The sequence below is a fragment of the Toxotes jaculatrix genome, chromosome 18 (assembly GCF_017976425.1).
Source record: "Toxotes jaculatrix isolate fToxJac2 chromosome 18, fToxJac2.pri, whole genome shotgun sequence".
Taxonomy (NCBI): Eukaryota; Metazoa; Chordata; class Actinopteri; family Toxotidae; genus Toxotes; species Toxotes jaculatrix.
The window spans coordinates 18,936,355-18,957,142 of record NC_054411.1 but is presented as its reverse complement, the minus strand read 5'-3'; positions in this window follow the sequence as shown (position 1 = coordinate 18,957,142).

Genomic DNA, 20,788 nt, shown 5'->3' with positions numbered 1-20,788 from the left:
GATGAATACTAATAACTATTTTTCTATTTGCAAACATTTTGTTTTTATATCTGCAAAACTAATGACATGAACCTCAGCTGTATTGTTGTTTTTATTGCTAATAAGCACCTGTAAACTGAAATTGGGAACATGCTAAACATCAGCATGTTAGCATGTTAGCTGATGTGACTGTGGCTCAAAGGACCGCTGTAAACCCTTAGTCTTGTTTATGGTCATATACTGTGCATTTTGGAACGTACTGAAAACCCCATTAGATGAGAAAATTCCTAATATGGGAAGACGGTGGGGGGCCACAGGACCTGTTATTGGAATCCTTCCCTTGGATCCCAATAACAATACTACTAATAATATAATAATGTGCTGTAGTCATATCCTAACCTGTCGTTTTTGTTTTTTATTTTCCGTAGGTGGAGCCCCTGAAGAAACCTCCTCCTACATGTTAAGAGGCAGAGCCAAGCATCGACCTTTTCAGATGATCACAGGCAAACCACCAGCACTCCCCTTTCTCAAAAGGCATAAGACAGAAAAGTATACTCGAGATTGACAGAGCACAGTTTCACCTCCCACTGTCCTCTCCTGTTCCTCTGATTCAATCAGAGAAGACCGTCTTCAGCCGTCTACCTCCCAGAGAAATAGAAAAGGAAGAAACAGCAGTTTAATCATTTGTTCTCGGTTCCTCTTTTTCTTCTCTTCATGCAACATTTCTCCATTTACCTCAGGGAATTTTTTCTCCCACTGCCTACACCTACCTCCTCCACCGAAACAGCCAAGCCAGTGACTGGAGCACAGTGCAAAAACACACCTGTGACCTCTCACTGCTGTTACCGTGACAACCTGTATTGCCTCTCAAGCTCTCCCCACTGCAATCGTGATGACCAGCAATAACCTTGGACCTCTTACCACCTGCCAGCTCAGACCCGCTCACTGCCTAAATTGTACAGATCCACACTTGTAGCCTGGACCTTGGGCGAGGCAGCTACACACTCACAACAGCCTCACCCTTCTATACAACATACCTGGCAACAAAATACCTCAGCAGACACAGCTTCTAGATAGATGCTCAGTCAATGAATCGAAAAAAGGGAGCTTTTCAGTGACTGCATTTACTACCCTGGTGCTCAGTCTACCCAGCAGGCAACACTTGCTTCAATCTACCCAGTAGGCAACCCACTCCGGCATCTTCCCATTTGCCTTAGAGGCAGGAGTATAGCAACAGTAGCCAGGGAGGCCTCCAGAGAAGCAGAGAGAGAGAGAGAGACTCAGGAGTACCACTTGGCAGGAAACTTCACTATCATTTTCTCCTCAGCAAAGTCACATCATACGTGAGCCCCGTGATATAAGCAGTAGTTACAAATCCGAAATTGCCCAAGAAGTGTTCGAAGATCACAGACAACACTCAGAAGTTCCCCCCTTTGCCTCGAGCTTCCTCTTTAACACCCAGAGAAGTAAAGCTACCCACGGAGCGGGAGAAGTTCTTGGAGGCAAAACCACTGAGAATAAAAACTTACCTGACAGCAACGAGGAAAGGAGGGGGGAAGAGCACTACGAGGGAAGAGAAGAATGCAATGGTGAGTTGTGTTTTCTTATTTTCTCTACTTGTTTATCAGCGTGTTTTCATTCATTCCGTTTTTCCTCTCCTCAGTAACACGAGGCTCTGCGGGGGGGGGCGGGGTAAAGAATGCCTCAGTAATATAATGGGGATGATTAATATCCACATATTTCACCGCTCGCTTGCACCATCGCTTGCCATTTTATTCTAATGATAAAAGAAAAACACTTTTAGTTTTCATAGTTTTCATTTCTTTACTGACATTTAACTGGCATTTCGGCCTTATTAGATGATACAGAGTGGAGACAGACAGGGTATTAAGAGAGATGGGATGAACACTGTGCAGTAAAGGTCATTAACTGAATTTGAACTCTCCCACAACATACATCTTAGCAGAGAAGTTGGCTCAGAAAACGAGTCTCGGTGACGTTAGTAGCTTGAAGCAGCTGCTGAGTGAAATGTAAATGTAACATCAGTATTTGAAACTTAATGCTTCGGCTGTTGCGTGTAAGCGGTTGTCAAGGTTTGGTTTTACAGCTATACTAAAATAGTGTTTTTCTTATGTTGAAATATGGATCAAGAGTAAAGTCAAAAGAAAAAAGTTCTGTCAACAAAAACTTTCTAAACTCTAAACTTGTGTAAACCTGGTGAATCACCTGTTTACAATGATCCACGTCCACAAGGATATCCATCCAGTCTGAGGTCTGCCCGTGTGTCAGGGACGGTCCACGAACCAAACGAAAAGGAAGACAAAGTAACATTCAAGGCAACTCAGTAAGAGACTGATGTAGCTGCAGACAACAGTATCTGCAACTGATTAAGTTGTTCATGACTCAACATTTTTGTTGTGACACTATAGTGATATATTGTGTTGAGTCCTTCCAACGATACACACCAGCTAGTAAACACCAAGCCTGACAAACACCGGTACCTGAGACTGGTAGTAACACAGAGGAATGGCTATAGAGGACTCCTCTGAAGCTGATACTGGTTCCTGATTGGTCAAACTGTAAACCTAGTGGGACCATGCGACATGTATCTGAACTGGTTTAGATTACATGATGTGCAAAGTTGACCTCAAGCCAAGGATCTCAAAGTTGAAAACTTGAAAACTGATGTGTGTTTTTCTCTACCAATCACGTGTTAGCCAACCAATCAGTCACCAGTCTGGACCACACACTCTCATAACTGCCTGGATAGAAATTGAAAAGGAGATGAGGACATTTCCATGAAGAACATCAGGGCAGATCATAGTATCGTGTTCATTTATTATAAATGTTGAACAGCCTTACTCACTCATAAGAAGATTGTTGAGATCCATGCATGGAGATAATGCACAGGACTCCTGCTGCATGATAACTCCTTTGAAATTCATGAAGAGTTACAAATTAGAGGTGGGAGTTAGAGCTTGGAAAAGAGAGAAAATGATGTGGGAGGGAGGACGGACACGCCTCCACCGACAACGTCCAAGCCTCACCTCAGACACCCTCTGTCCTCTCCCTCCACCCCCTCCCCACCTCCGTCATTCAGAGGGAGTCACACATGTACTACCCTCCATCATTGGTAGTCTCCTCACATCATAGCGCCATAACTTGTTCCCGCCCTCTGGTTCATGTTGCCATGGCAACGCACAGCCTGCCTCTACCACCTGTGACTCAGATACCCAGTAATGTATAGAACGCAGAGCCTGCATCAGCCAATCAGATCACTGGCTTGTTTGTGTGCCAATGCAAGGCACAAGCACTTTGTGTTTTTGTGTGTGTGTCTGTGTGTGTGTGTGTGTGTAGTTCTCTGGTCCAGTTGTGTTTAGAGATGTTGAACTGCTTTGACCAATCAGATGACATTGGTGAAGACAGTGTTTGTGGTCATGTACACTGCTAAGTGGCCCAGTTGTTCTGCTTTGACATTAAAGGGCATATGGGGCCGACAGAAGCTGGATGAGATCTAATTATCTCGTGTGTGTGTGTGTGTGTGTGTACAGGTACATGAAACTGCTTTGAATGAGTCATCCTTGGGCTCTCTGAGACTATCGCTGCAATCATGCTGAGTGTGTACTTGTGTGAATTTGTGGACGGGATTTTTCCACCCGACAAATCTCAGTGATATAAATCAGAAGCCTGAAACTCATTTCTTTACAGACATGACTTTCCACAGGCGAGAATGAAAAACACTCTTTCCATAGAAATCTTTTTTTTTTTATGTATAATACAGTCACACTCACTCTGTCTTCAGTAGTTGTCTGTCACCAGAGACGGACTCGCTGCACTAAAGTCCTGGACACATGGAAAAACTGTGGTTTATCACAAAATAGTTCCAGCAAAACTCTGTAAAACCACAAAGTGTATTTTTTTTTTTACATTGTGATTTGTATTTGGATTAACCAAACATGTTATAGTGTGTTAATAATTAAACTTTATTAGTCCTGCCTGATTTTACTATGGAGAGAGCCAGGCCAGCTCGTGTGTGCAGATCAAATTCCTTATGCCTCTGCAGCACCAGCATAGACTCTTATAATCCATAAAGATTTCTAACTGTTTTGTATTCAGGCCTGTTTCAACACACCACTGTTTGTTGTTGTTGTTGTAGCACTGCTGATGTGTCATTTTTTTTTCCTTGGGTTGTACTTGTATAATGAATCGAGTCTCATTACCTACTTAATTGGTGGTTGCACACTGGGCATTTTGAGATCTTTTTAGCACTCCCTTGCTTGTTTTTCTCTCCTCACTCTCATTTGTTGCCAGGAAACAAGAACTTAAAGTATGTACAGTCTTTTTGTCAGGTACATATTGTAAATAAAAAATAGTACATTCTTATTGTAAAACCATCTGTATTCAAAGTCCCTGGCAGGTTGGCTGTTCCCAGCATCTTGGAGAACTTGCCACGGTTCCTCTGTGGATTTAGGCTGGTTCAGTTGCTTCTGTCTCTTCGTGTAATCCCAGACTGACTCCATGATGTAATTTGATATTGGTATTATTGTTGGAACAGTGCCTACAAAAACTATCCGCCTCCCCCCTGGAAGTGTTCATGTGTTACTGTCTTACAGCACTGAGTCATAGTAGATTTAATGTGGCTTTTCTGACACTGATCAGCGCTGAGTCTCTGTGGATAGATCTCTGTTAGCTTTACTGCTATGTTCCCCCATTGTTCTTTGCAAAACCGTTCAAGCTCTGTCAGGTTGCATGGGGACTCATGGGTGAACAGCCTTTTTTTTTAACTCCATCCAAAAATTCCCAGTTGGATTAAATATGGCTGTGCCATAGTTTTTCCGGGCTAAGGAAAGTTTCCTCTGATTTGGACTCTCTGGCTCTCTGGTGGTCGGCACTGTCAAGACAGATTGCTAGTGGTTAATGGCACAAATTCACAGGTCAAAGTTAATTGAAGTTGAACTGTATGTAGAACCTTCACATGGATTAGTTTTCCCCTCCTCTGCTTTTCCCCAATTCCATTAGAATGAACCAATTTTGCCACAAAAACCAACTGATCCCTGTTGTGTCCAGGCCTTGAAACCAGCCGGCTGCATCCGTGGTGACCTCAGTAAACCTACTTTGTTAAACATGAATACATTAACAGAAGAGTGGAAGTGAGAGGCTCTGTACATCTCTCATATATGAACACATAATATCCATTGTTTTGCAAAAATATCTCACTTTAAGGAAAACAAAGCGAGAGTTATGTCCATTAAAACACTGACATGAGCTTGAGGCGGACCGTGCATAGTCGGTGCCTGAGAATCTGAGCAGCAACAAGGATTCTGCAGCAGAACGACTCTCCACCCAGCCAACACAACGACACTCAAACTGCACAACATGCAACAGTCCATGCAACAGTTTATAAAAGCAGCTCAATGCACTTGTATGGATGTTACTGCTCAGCTGGTAGCCACACAGATTATGCATTAATCAGCCAATCATACTGAGCGTGAATGAGATGGCTGACGGCAATCAAACGATGTGCCTGAGACTCAAGTGCTGAAGTGCCTGAACGAATGCAGAGCTCCAGTTAATAATACTCACACTGACAGTGAGTGGCAGAGTGCAAATAAGCTGAGCTGCTTTGGGTTTACTTCTCACACAGTGTCTGCACAGGCTGTGAGGTGAAAGCTGCTGCTGCTGCAGCGGCTGCAGTCCTCCTCCTGAGTCTGCACAGGATACGTTCAGGCACTGTATTCAGGGTAGGTCGCCTGTGTTGAGGGACAAAGTTTATTAGCTCATCTGAATGTTGGAACTTAATGTTCATAATGTGCTTTGCATCCTCTGTAGATGAACCATATTAGTGCTGCAGTCTGGAAAGTCTTTATCATTTGAACCTGCACAGCAGCCATTTTCCTCTTCACCAGGAACTTTTGTGAGCTGACAAGCCTGGATTCCAAACTAACTGCGTTAGTTGAAACGTGGAGGTGAAAAGGCGATCTGGTATTTTACCATAAAAATGACCCTTCAAGGTCAGACAGGTCAGTTACGTGGTAGCATTATCCTGAGAAACAGGAGCAGACTGGTGTCGCTGGGGTCCTCGCCTGACCTGTCCTTCTGTCCCTGTCCTTCCTGTGGAGATGTCCCTGTTTATATCCAGCTATTCGGGGTCGATTAGTCAATCATCTGGCTGCTGATTCCTTTAGTGTCCCCCCTCCCAACCCCCCCGCCAGTGTCCTTATGTATGACACACGTCAACCTGCTGCCTTCAATCAAAGCAGTGTAGGCATATGAGGACATGTATGCGACCACTGACACATATACAGCACAGACTTAATGTACATACCTGTACTAACAGGTGTGCTCATGGCTTATTCTGGATAGAACCTGATATTACTGTATATGGGCATGATGGCAGTTATTGGTATTAACATGGATGTGAGCCAGTGAGCAACTGCAGTACAGGAATTTAACATTGCTTCTCATCATTGACTGTTTGCTAACTCCCCCCTCAGTCACTGTTGCTACGCCTTCTCTTCCGGCATGGCTCATATGCAGAGAGAATGATGGCAGATTTACCATTTATTATTATGTTTAGTCATTTCTGAAACAGTGAGTCCTTAGATGTCAGAGGAAAAACAGGCTCTTTCATCTCCGGTTTGGTTTCACTGGGTAAAATCGTAACTGTCGCTGGCAGCTGTAGCTACTTAGCTAATTAGACTAAAGTAAGCTCCAAAACTTGGCTGTAAATGTGTGTGACCCGGCTGACGTGTTAATGTTTCCAGCCGACTCACTTTAAAACCAAAGTCCTGTAAAAGGAATCTTAAATATGCATGTGATGCCTAAATACATGGTGTTGTGATAAAAGAGAGCGGCGGGGCTGAGTGAGGAGGAACATCACTCTGAGGGCGGAGATGATTCACTCTGAACCAGTCGCATCACTGAGATGACAACAACATCTCAACAAAGGGAGGCTTCTGCAGGAAATGACATCATCGTTGTCTGGATGTTGGCGTAAGGTCGGCGAAGCTTTTTATACGACTGCATCAATGCGGTGCTTTTTCAATTTCATTTCTTTCAAATGTGATACAAAAGCATTTGCACCATCGTAATGTGTATTTCAAGATTAAACACTAAAGACACAGTTGGAAAGGAGGCAAAGACAAGGATTAATGAACCGCTATGATCCGACCCAGCGACCTCCCTCTGAAACAACAGAATATCAAAGTTATGGCGGGCCAGTCTGACATGTGTAATACTGTGTTAGGTTACTTTCTAACAGCCTGTGTGTGATTTGCACGAGATTGTACAAAAGATTAAAGTAGCAATTGCATAAATATTCACAGCATTAGAAGATCTTGTTAGAAGCTACTCTGTTCTCTAGTTCTGTAAAGAGATTTGATGCACTATAATGATTATTTCAATAGTTCATGTTGAGATGAAAAGACAGTGTGAGCATCATACGACCCTCTCCTCTCCTCTCCTCTCCTCTGGAGGTGGTCCAGCAACAGGCTCAGCGGTTTAATAAGAGTTTAATAATGAAACACAGATGTAAATATTTAACACTGGAGTTGGTGTGTATCTTTTAAAACAGAGAGGGGCTTTGAAGCTCGTGTTAGAGTAGGAAAACACCCCGTTCCTCACACTTTTCCTGTGGAGTTTTTGGGTTTAGAAAGATACCACCTTCCAAAAGGATCCCGTTACTCATCCGGTTTTCTACCATACGTTTTCAGTGTTCTTCCAAAAAATTAGAGTTCATTTAAAAACATCCTCATCAGTCATCAAATCACCAAACCCCCAGGCCACTCTCCACATTACTCTTAATTTATCTGTACACAACCTCATGGCATAGTAGAAGATTTCAGTTTTTTCCCTCCCTTTACAAAAAGTTGCTGTCTGTTCTTCTAAATTATGACAAATAACTTCAACAAACTTTTAATTTGCAGGATCTGGATAATCCATCACAATTAACATGGGCTTACATTTTCTCTCTTCGTCTTTATTGAGCAGCAATGAAAATTTCCAGATCACAAATTTAAATCTCATATCTGATATATTTCTTGTAACTTGCTTGAAGTCCTTGCTAGTCTGAATGGCAGCTAATTTCAAATTAAGTGTAACACCGTGAAGTTAAGGCTTTTGAAAGGCAAGTCCAAAAAAAAAAAGAAAATCAAAAAAACATCTCATTACATCCATTACAGGTTACAAAATGATAAAGGGTCAAATTAAGCCCTGACTTCTGAAGCCAGAGTTAGTCTCCTGTCCTGCTGTGAATCTGTCTTATCATGGTTGTACACTTTGGTTGTAGAAAGATGTTCTCATCATCACACACAAACCTGCCCAGCTCCTGGTAGTGTATTTACGTACAGTTAACTGGCTCTGGTTTAAAGTGATCATCGGAATTTGAAGTGATAAACTCCTGTAATGTGATTAGTTTGAGGCGTACCTAACCAGAAACACACAGTGTCTGGTGGTGAGGTCTTCACACACACACAGCACGCTATTTTCAACATCACATTCTCACATGTGCATTATAATAATACAACTTGGGTTCAAAATGAGCTAAGCAGCCCTTTAATTGACCCTTGTGGGAACCCGTAGCAGTGACAGAAAGGTGCTGATAACAAAGATGAATATTGAAAACAGTTTGACCGACAGCTCACTGCAGAAAACAAAACAAACCCTTAAAGATGAAGAAATAACATGAAAAAAAAAACAAAGAAAAAGCAACGAGCTTGAAAATAACCGGTTGTGTTGCTCTTCTTACATATTTATGAGCTAACAGATGTTTGCAGTTTACGATCTGTAAATCTGCAGGGCAGTGCCAGGCCGTATGTGCTGGATGTGCAAATGAGGTATGAAAATAAGTAGGAATGATTTTACAGCATATGGAGACTGTAGGAAAGTGTATGCAAATTTAGGGCCAAGACAGAGCGCATTGTTTCTCAGTAAAACCCGTGCGCGTTCACCTAAGGGATCCACTGAATTTTCATACACATATATCTATATTATTGAAATTAGATTGAAAAGTTACAGTGTTTTACCCTCTGTGGTTTTACTTCAGTACTGAAAACCAAGAACAGGTGGCCAAGTGTTAGAATGGCAGCAAGAGTACAGAAGTTATTATCTGCACGTCATCTTTTCAGCAATTTTCTTTCGACGTATTTACACTCTGTAATTACCTCCTTTGTATAGTATTTTTCATTGTCCCTGTGCTGGATGCAAATTGCCCGTGCACACAAGGAATTCGCAGGAAATGGGGCAGCGTGGGATCCAGCTTTACCGCTTGTAATTTTATCCCGAGAAAAAGACGCATTCGAGAAGTAAGGGGCTTTAACCAGACACTGCTTTTTGTAAGAGTCACAACAGGTGATGCTGGAAGACACTGTTTCAATCCTGAACACTAACTGGTTACTGTAGCTGTCAGATGAATGTAGTGGAGTAGAGGTTTGAAGTAGCATAAAACAGAAATACTCAGGTACTAAAAACCTGTACAGGGTTTTCCAGAGAAGCAGCACGTAGTATAATTCAGCAGCTGGGAGAGTACGGCATCTCTCGGTGCCCATGTTGATGAATGTTTCTTTCATAAGGTTGAGAGTGACTGCTTCCCGCTGTTTAGCTGTTTATTTACACCCTCCCACTTAATGCAGAGAGCCCTTCACACTGTGAGCGTGACTTCGTACAGGGTGACCCTCCATGATGAAGAGCCTTTCTTTTCCTTTTTTTTTTTTTAGCCTGTCATGTGTTGCTTTAGCTGACACAGTAGCAGATGTTGGCATAACCTCAGCCATGTATACAGTATATGCCTGCGTGTCCTGTTGTTAAAACGCAGGCGTGTTCTTGCGCCTCTTTTATTATTTTTTTTTTCCTTAAAAAAATAATTTTATTCACATTTTTACTCAACAAAAGAAGCAGCTAAACCAACTATGAAGACGTATCTATTTTACTAATTATGAAATACAATGTGTGACCTCCTGGGTGCTTGCAGGTCATTGAATGAAACTGCATTATAGTTCATTTGTCTGTCTCTCGTGATTGTTTAGTTATTATTCACTGGCAAAAACTAACATTTTGTCATAGCTCTTGATATTACAGGTAACGTTTTATTTAGTTTTAGCCTCATTTGCTGTGGGGTGAAAAAAAAAACGTTGCCAGCAGAATCATCTTCAGGTGCAGGTGATGTATTTTCAGTCTGACTGGTAAGAGTTTAGGACGGGGACAGCGAGAAAATGTAAAAGTTTAAATAGCCGGGAAGAGATAAACAGAGTGAGGACGAGAGAGAGAGAGAGAGGCAAAGGTTATAAAACAGAAGCCCACATCCATCTAGACGCTGACAGGCCGCAGGATTCAGAGGTGGGATACGAATTTGCTCCAGGTTTATTTCCCATTTCCAATTCCCACTGCGTTTTCAGAATGGCTTAAAGTGATAATATCAGATATGAGATTGGATTGGTGAGGAGCTGAGAGAGGAATTACAGGTCATATATAAGGAAAGGATTAGAAGAGGAAGGGGTTTTCAGAGGGAGGAAGGCTGGACTGGAGGTTATTAAGTCCGTCCAATAACAGAATCGTCGCAGCTTTTATCCCCGCCACCGACACTGTGTCCTCAGGGTCAGAGCACTGTTTATCCTCAGCCGCAAAACTCCTAAAGAAGATTCTGTTAGAGATACAGCTCAGAAAATGTGAGGTGGCAGGAGCACAACAGCATGAAGACTTTTTTTTTTCCCTAACACCAGCAGGTGTTAGGGAAAGTTGAGACTGTTACATGATCTCTTCTCAGCTGCAGTAGCTGTTCCAGCTATTCTACTATTTTTTTTAATTGTGATTAATTACACTGAAGACCTCCTACCACCTTTTTCTCTGCATGAAAGCCAGAAATGACCAGTGTCCTCTGCCGCCTCAGGTTTGCATCATTTCATCAGAATAGAAATATAAAGACCTGCGCAGAAGGAAAATGTCTTTGAGTCCTGAGCATTATCTACTTTTCAAGCTGCACCAGTCACAGGGTTAGAGCAGCCTCTCTGTGACCTGAGAGGCAAAACCCAGGGCCGAAAACAGGCCGCAAAGCACTCACCTCTGCTCTAGAGGTTTCATTTTGAACTCGATGGAAGCGAACATCAAGATTTGTGTTTGTAAAATGACTTTTAAATGAGGAAAAGAAACTCAAAGTGTAAAAGTGCAGTGAAAAAGTGAAAAGTGAAAAGAAATCACAGTGAGGTGACGGTGTTGAATTAATCATCATCATAATTCCAGTCAGCCCTTTTTTTTTTTTTTTTCTCCTTTCCATTGTTCTTTGCTTTGCCAACGAGACTGGGCATCAGATTATGATTGTTCCTACATGTTTCCAGCAGCAGGGTCAATTATGCAGCTGCAGCAGGGCTGAAGCTTCTGCTGAATGAATAACATCAACAGTGGACAGAGGGAGATGTGGGGGAGCGCAGTCGTTCTAACACATCCACATCAACAGGAGAGGGGAGGCGAACGGAAGGTCAGCCATGGCAGACATTCTTGGCTGCCCTCACACTGGCTGATCATTAGAGAGGGAGAGAACAAGGAGGATGAAGGGGATGGAGACAAACAAGGAGAGGTGGAGGATGAGAGACTGCAGGGATATGGAGACAGAGGGGAGAGAAAACTATAGAGCGTTGATTTCAGAAGGTCAGTCTTTGTTTTTATGTTGCCTCAGTCTGTGTGAAGCTCGTTTATACCATTAAGGAAAAGACTAAAGGAAAATAAATTTGAATTTTAACTGTAAGGAACATGGTTATTGTTTTTGTTTCTTTATTGTTTGACTTCGTGGGAATATGCCAGTGTTCACTCTAATGTGTCTCCCTGCGTCCTCAGTCCTACGCGTGTGTGTTACAGCACGGCCTTAAACTCTGCTCAGTCTGCTTTAACAGAAAAAATGGAGGCTTTTGTGTAACGCTGTTCATCTATGTCGCAGCTATTAAGTTAGAAAATAAGGGTCATCCATAGATGCAGTTTTTAAACTTTTTAATTTGATTAAATGTCCGTTGCGTTCGCATGCAAAGCTTGTGCTGATACGATTCACCGATTAGTCAGCTAGCAGAACATTCATTCTCAGTAGGTCATCTCTGTAGCTGCTCTGAAGCTTTCAGTCTGCCACATGGTCTTCCTCAGCAGTCAAGGAATTGCAGATGTTGAAATTTCAAGCAGTTGAAAAAACTGGAACCTCAAGTTTAAAGTTATTTATCAAGCAAAAGTGCCAAACATTTTGTTTTTTCTATATTATTCCAACATAAATGAAATAACTCTGAGTCATGAACCACAGATCGGACACAGAAGGACTAGTTTTTGATGTTTTATAGACTAAATGATCAGCAGATTAATGTATAATGAACTTAACCTTTAACTACAGCCTTAGTACAAGGACACCAGAAAGTCACACTCGTCTGCGTGATACAGGTTCTTCCTTAGACCCACAGAAGTCTCTCTGTAAAGCTGCAGCGTCATGTGGGATAATTCTTTACATTCTTCTAATCTGTGGGGATGAGCAGATGGGGTGGGGGGTTGGCGGGGGGGTGGTTACCGCATCCGGACGTCTGAGATTAGAATCAGGACCAGGGTCAGTGCCCTCGACAGCCTGCGTGTTTCCATCCACAGTTATTTGTCCTGAGAGAGTTGGAGTGTCGGCTTAAAAAGTTACTTAACACTCAGTTCACTTTCGTTCGGAGTTAGTCAATCACATGCACAGTCACTTCATTACATTCTTCGCTGATCCTGGTGCTGTCTTATAGAAGATGCAAATGAATGCACCTTTCCATCCACTGCTGTTGAGATAAACAGCTGGTGGCACTAATTGTCTCGTCGGGTGCCACTAAACCATTGCAGAAGAAGACGGCACAAGGTGACGTACTTAAAGGAGCTTCAGTTCAACCTCAGTCGGCATGGAAACATGATGAAAATACTGTCTTTATGTTTGTTTTGTGTATTAGTTGTGGTGCATTTGTGTGGTACCTTGGAGGTGTTGTTCAGGATCCAAATGCTTTTTTTTTTAATGAATTTGTTTAGTGGTGTGTTTAAGGTAAAACAAGGTTTTAGGTTGATATTTAACCATCATCTGACTTTCAACTTCAAGAAAGAAAAAAAGCTTCAAATATGTCCTTTGTGTGCTGAAGCTAATTTATTCCTAAATTGGCCAATTTTACAGAAATAAACTGAAACCACATTTTATTGCTCACAAATGACATTTACTGTACAGTACTTATTTTATCGTCCTCCCTCACGTCAGTTTAAGTTTAAGTTTTTTTTAATGTGGCAAAGAGACAAATTGGTAGACATTGCTCCCTAAGTGTAACCCAAACCTCTAAAGTGCAGGCCAGAAGGATATATATGCGTGCTAACTCATTAGTGCATACACAGTTGTGTGCAGACACCCACAAACATAAAGCCACATAAATGCACTCATATATGCACACTGAGAAATGCACACATGAGTGTGCACATGCAAGCACACACACATCTACACACACACACACACTCTCCCATTGCTCAGTAATTGCAGACGCTGGCAGAAGAACAGCAACCATACATAGTCAATGAGAGTGGGGAAAACAATGAACAGAGCAGATGATTGCTGTAAATAAAAGAATGAAAGTGGAGCGAGGGAGGAACGGAGGAGGACATGATGCTGCTGGCACAGAGCGAGACGGGGAATGGAAAGAACGAGGGCAAAAATATAGGAAAGAGGAAAGAGATCGAGGAAGGGGGAGAACGGAGCCTGAAATGAGGAGGGAGGACCTGCATTTGGAATCAAGTTTCCCTATCCCCCCCTTTTTTTTTTTCATTTGTGTCAGTTTGAAATATTGATAAGTAAATTTAGACTAAAGGTTTCACCACATGCACCGAGCTGTTTGGCAGAAGAAGGAACTTTTTATTTAAACAAAGCGTCAGAGGGACTGTGGTAATTCCATCAGGTGGAGGGAGAGCATGAGGGGATGACGGGAGGAATAAAAAGGCTGACAGCTGCAGTAATTTCAAAATGACCTTCAGACACTTTACTGTGATCTTCTCTCTCTGGACTGTCTATTTTTTTAGCACGGTGTTCCACTCTGCTGTTTCTTAATGCTTAGAAAGTGTACATACGTCATGTACGCATTTCTGGAATCCACGTAGTCTTTCCAGTGAGAGTCATCAGACTGTGACTTGACGCGTAGATTCACCAAAAAACATAAGTAAATATAGGGTAAAATGCAGAGCTCAGGTACAGCTCATCAGCTCCATGGCAACATCGCACTCTCATGCCAACTGGGCAAACACAAGCTGACAAGCTGCTGCTAAATTGACCTTGGATCATTTTGTCAAACTATTGTTTCCAAGGTTCTTGACCATTAACTTTGATGTTTAAACCCAGCATTTTTGGTTTGACCTCTGTGGGAGCTGTGAAGCTACATTAACTTGTGTCACCTTATAAAGTTGGCATGGGGAACCGGTCACGTTTACACAGTCATTCAGAGCAGCATTAGCATTCTGTTGCAGTTGTGCTTTTGTTTTCCTGATCAATGTGAGTCCTGCACTGTGGGGATCTCCACTGACACCTGTCATATATATATATATATATATATATATATAAATTTTTTTTTTTTTTTTTTTTTAGGTGGTGCACAACAGTGTCTTTCAATTGGTCCACCACTTTGGTTCAAACTGAAATATCTTATTAAATAATCTTATGGCATCAGCATGTTGGTATTGTCATTCTGTCATCCATAGATTTTGCATCATGGATGTGGTTAGCATGCTGAAATTAGCATTTAGCTCAAAATGCCATCATCATCATCATCATCACCATGACATGTCTTCCCTGTGCTGTGTGTCCCACGTCTGGTTAAAGAAACAGGGTGGGGACTTTCCAACAGTCATTAACTTTTTGCACGGATGTAATCATCTTAGCCCAGGACATCCTAATCGTTTTACCCTGGCTTGGCTCACTAAGTCCTGCTTCCAGCCCCATGCAGCCCGCTGATCTGTCAGATCTTAGCTCCCGATATCATGCAGCAGCTGATGTGGTTCTGCATGCCATGTTTGGCCAGGATACACATCAGCTAATATGGACCGTATACGGTAGTCACAACTCCAGCCGTATCACAGATCGTTCCTGAATCTACCGTGTGCTGACAACTTGGGGAAACTGATGAAGATCATGTGATATGATTGAAAGCTTCAGAAGGGCTTGTAAATGGATATATTGTTTTGTTTGGTATAAATTGGGTATTTCAATGGACACAGGTGAACAGATGGATGATTTTTCTTTTGCTCTTTGACTTAACTGGACTTTTACAGTGTGTAGAAATGTTAACCTTTATGGCAAAAGAAGTCCTGCTTGTTGGGAAAGAAGGAATATCATTGTGTTATGAATTTTATTATGGACCAAGAACATGCACATGTTATAGATGCAATAGGTTTTAGTGGAATGAGACACAGTCAGTGTTGTGCATCTTCTTAGGCGGCCACACGTGCGTTTTGTGTGCACTGTTTTTCTGCTGGTATTGCTGAGCCTCAGAAGGGAATATGGAGAAAGTGCGAGCGATAGAGTGGGAGAAAGTACAGAGATAGTTGATTTGGAAGGAACAGAGAGGAAGAGTTGGGGGCGGGGGGGGGGGGGGGGGGGGGACGGTGCAGACAGTCAGATTTGATCATGCTGTGCTGCTTCTTCTCGTCATCTAATCAGCTTGGACAGCCTCCAGAACCTCCCTGCTCTGAGACAGACTAGAGTGCGTTTGTGTGTCCGTTCATTCAAGGGTGTTTTTTTAAGCTTTAGCACACGCTGCTTATTCTACACATGATGGAGAGAATATGCTTCACTGTGTGTGTGTGTGTGTGTGTGTGTTTGGTGGTTAAGTGGACAGCAAGTAATCATGTTTGTGTGTCTTTTGTAATACTTATGTATGATCTCTTAAGTGCCAAGTCCTATTTCAGGACAGACATGGTACAGTATGTACACAGCTGAGTGTATGTACTGATCTGTATGTCGTCACTGACCCACTGGCCCACACAATGTTCATACCAACTGTGCATCTGTTTGTGCGTGTGGGTGTGTCTGCGACTTGCTCGGCACCTCCTGCCTCCTAAAACGATTTTTTTTTTTTCTATTTCCTGGCTTCCTGAAATTTCAGCGTTTTCCTTTTTTTTTCTCATTTTGTTTTAAGTGCTCATAGCAGTTTGGAAAACCAAAGTTCCAAATGTAGTTGCACAAATACAACAAAAGCAGAAAATAGTTACAAAACAGGAAAGAAACAAAATACACAGCGAAATCTGCAAACACAAATGAACACTATCAGACAGGAACGGTCTCACAGTGACACTGTCAGTGACACTAAAAGAACATGACCAAAGAACGCAGTCTTCACATTTCCTCCAGTTTCACAGTTTTATTATTCTCATCATTATTCATTTTGGGGCTTAAAAATTATGTGTAGATAATTTCTAAGTATTCATATGAGTAATGGTATGAGCATTCTCAGATATATTTCAGTGCACTTTTGATGCATAAGTTTTTCTAGCTCAAATTTGTATTTATTTTTCACATGTATAACACTGTCGTGCTCCATTGTAGCAAAAGCCTGATATAATTTTGACAATAATTTACTGTTAGAAATGTCTGTATTGTTTTATTTCATATGTTTATTGTAGTTTTATAAATCCGAATCGTAAAAGAGCTTTTCAGATCCTGGAAACACTCAAACTAAAATTCATGAGAGAAGTCACTGAATTTGTCACAAATTGCAAACAAATCACAAATATCCAACTTTTTTTCATGTTATTGTTCGATGCCAGTATTCGTACAACTACAATTTACTGTAAATGGACTGTTACTGGTTCATAAGTGTGTCACAAGGGTATGAGGTCCAGCTGATCCCTCACACTCTGATGCCATCTACTGTCACAGCTGGAGAAGTGGAGCTCAGCTGACTGAGACCCAAATCAAGGAATTTAATCTATAGACAAGTACAGTGTTGCATGTGTAGCTTGATGTAGCTCATACCTCTGCCACTGAACTCCACGGTCATCCAAACAACAACTGAAAACACATAGAATAGCCATAGAGTGGCACTGGGTGCCGTTAGTACTACTAAAATTAACTACCAGCAATTTTCATAATCAGGTGTTTAATAATAAATAATTTCAGTCATTTATTAAGCAAAAACACCAAGTGACTGGTTTCAGCTTCCTAAATGTAGGCATGGTCAATAACAAGTAATTGTTTTCACTATTGATTAATGTGTCGACCATTTGCTCCATTATTTTTCCGATAAATCGTAATGTAATCGTAATCAAATGTCAAAAAAATAGTGAAAAAGCACACCACACCTCCCCAGACCCCAAGAGGAGGTCTTCAAATGTCTTGGTCTCTTCTAACAAAAGTCAAACTCAAAAATATTCAGATTATCGTGATTTATGTCGATGAAAAGTAACAGATCCTCTCATTACAGAAGCTGAAACCAGAACATTTCTTGCACATTTTTGTACTATTTTTACATAAAAATAATCAATCACCATTTATGTTTTCCATTATTTTCCATGAATTAATTTTGATATACTGTTTCATATAATTGTTTATTGAATATCTTTGGGCTTTCGTCTGGTGGACAAGAATCAGAATCAGCCACTCTTTATAAGCAGCTATATTCAAGTTATGTTCAGTGGTCATGCTCAGTGCAGTGAGGACAGCCTGTCAAAGGTAGTCTCTCTGCAGGATCCAGGTCAGCTCGGGTCACATTTAAATCCAGATCACCAGTGTTGTGGTGACTCTGGTGCCCTCATCTGGCACTCTCTGCTCCTCACAGGGTGATATGCATGCAGCAGGGGTGGGCCAAACGTGATGGGTTTGTGGTTTTATTCATGCACAGAGACTGAAAGGTGTCTTTATCATTAGTTATATTACAATAAAGTTTTATCATAGCGTTACAGCTGAAAGTAACAGTGGTCATGAATTGCTCTATAAATGGATCATCAGTCAGGCCCAAACTATGAATAGACTAATATTTTAATCTCTGCAAAGTGTCCATGCTGTGAGCAGGATAATCTACTCAGAACCTTTCAGTCACTGAAGCAAGACAGTTAATAATGATTAATAATAATTATGAGTGCATGACTTCTGTCAAACTTTAGAAAAAACATTGCTGCTAACACGTGTTAACAGCCTGTCGTCTGATGAGAGCCAAAATGTTCAGCCTGTCAGAAGAAGCTCAGGCTGTTCTCTTTGATTTTGGTTTGATTTGATGTCAGTGATCAGGATGCCAGAGGCCTGAAAGTTTCTCACATCCCCTCCACCCAGTCGGTCAGAATCTGCCATTCTCTGTGGTCATGGTATAAAGACAAATATCGATTATCACAGACGGGGTGGTCAGGTGTTTTCCGCTCGACGCTGATGTCGTTTTACGTTGCAGTGTAAATCACTGTGAAGTGCTTCATACGTCATGGCATGGACAGAGCTTGCAGCAGCCACTAGATGGCAGAGCAAGCAGGATTTTTACTGGGCATGTACTTACTCTTTAATGTTTAAATATTGTTATTGGTATAAGCCCCCAAAAAATCTAGTATCACACTACGAGTACTGTAGTTGTAGTATCGTTGTTGCTGTAACAGTAATAGAAGAAGTACAGACAGGATTATAGTAGTTGTACACCAGCAGTCACTACTGAACTCACAGTCAGGGACTGTCTTCCACATTACGTACATTTATTGTACTTGTATGTTACTGAAAGGTGCAAAATGCAAAAATATGTCTCCATGACATCCTGTACACTTCTGTAAGGCAACATAGCTCAAAAATACCTGGTAGCTTTGTTCTTCATAAATTCTAGTACAATAATGAAACTCTGTTCTAGCTGTTTTTGTTGGCCTCCAGTTTTAAAGGTGTCCACAGAATGTTTTCTTGTAAATAAAAAAAAAAAACATACACACAAAAAAACGCTTATATTGAAGACTTCTTTACTAAACATATTGACCTGATGGTGCAGGGGTTCATTAACAGTTGTTAAACACTTCATCTGAACGTTGTTGACATTTTGCTTCACCTCACGTTGAAGTCTGGGGTTTCACCGAAGTCAGTGTCCTATGGGGACCATGCAAAGTGGACAGCAATCCATTCAATAATTGTAAAGATATTTCAGTCTGGACCAAAGTGTTACAATCAAAAGTCCAGTCAACTGACCTGCCTACCAACGGATCAACACACACTGCTGTTCCTGGAGCCATATCAAAAATGCATCCTACTCTCCCTCCACCTTCTGTCTTTTAGGCCAGTATAAGGTTATTTATTCATCTGAATGTTTCACAGTTTAAACTGTCCATGTATCCAAACCACTTTGCAGACAAATATACCACAAAGAGAGAATAAAAAGGTGACAAAACGCTCATGAAAATTGTGGAGTACAATTGATCCTAAATTCCTTTCAGAGAACTTGTAAGTAGCTTATAGTAAATTAGATTTGGCCGGAGTCCGTTTCCTCTAATAGATCCAGGATTGTAGTGGTGACCAGAGCACAGTGAACACAGAGGCTGTATTGTAGAAGAATGGCGAGTCTCTATGAAGTCTGTTCAAACATTTAACGAGGAAATTAAATGAATCGGGTTAAAGGGTCAGACCCTGACTGTCGTACCTTTAAGTTAAGCTAATGTTTCAGTTTTTAGCAGGGGGAGAAAGATTTCTCAGTCTGAACTGAAGAAATCCCTTCAGAGCAGATCAAAATTAAGCAACATCTATAAATATAGCCAAGACATTTGAGTCTAACAAATGAACTCAAGAAGTCCCATCTATTAGCTGCACTGCTTATCCTCTGAGGGTAGCAGGGGGCTGGCGCCAGTCCCAGTTGAAATTGGGAGAGAGGTGGTCGCCAGTCTATCGCTGGGCTACTCATAAAGTCTTGTCTATTAAATTTGTAAGCCTGTTCACAAACTAGCCACTTGGTCAGATGTGTGGAGGATGAAAAATATAAAATAAAAAAGAATTAAAAAACATACACAATTGAGGAAATAAATGCATAAATAATTTAATATTGAATAATAAAAATATAGAAAAATATAGAAAAATAAATGTATAAAGAAATGTTTAAATAAAGTTCATAAATACATGTCCTAAAGACATTCCCATCAGTCTCAGCTGTACTATAGCTACAAACATGCCAAACTAGATATCAGCATGTTAGCACTGCAATTGCAAGCACGTAGACTAGCATAGCTGCAGCCTCTTGTTCTTATAGCGATGTTTCATAAGCAGATCTGATCTGAAATAGAACATAAAATGTTTTTTTTTTTTTTTGTTTGTTTTTGTTTTTGTTTTTTTTAATCAGTTCCAGGTCTTTAAAAGTTCAAAAGCTGTATGCACATTTCTGGAAAAGAAAACCTGGAAAAGTACAGTTGAGTTGTGATGCATGAACATCAGAACACTTCATGTAATATTACCTTCACTCATTTTTATTTTACATCATTTCATGTGACAGAACCACATGAAATAGTAGTAGCTGTAGTAATTTTTTATGGACCCCAAGAGGACAAGCATTTTCGTTGGTGACAGCTAATGGGGATTCAAGTAAATAATCTATGCAGTCCCACCATGAAAAGCTTTGCTCTGATGGTCTTCTTCTCCACCAAGGCAACTTGTGACTGTGCAATTAAATGAACACACACTGAAAACAAATAAATGTCCTAGAATAAAATCTAGAAAAGCATTGCACAAGTTTTAATGTACAGAAACTCTGAGTATTGACATGGTTGCATGTAAATATACAGGATTGACATGGAGCATTTACATGATAAACATAGAAACCATATATGAAATGTTATACAATGGTGTGTTTTCAAAATGTAA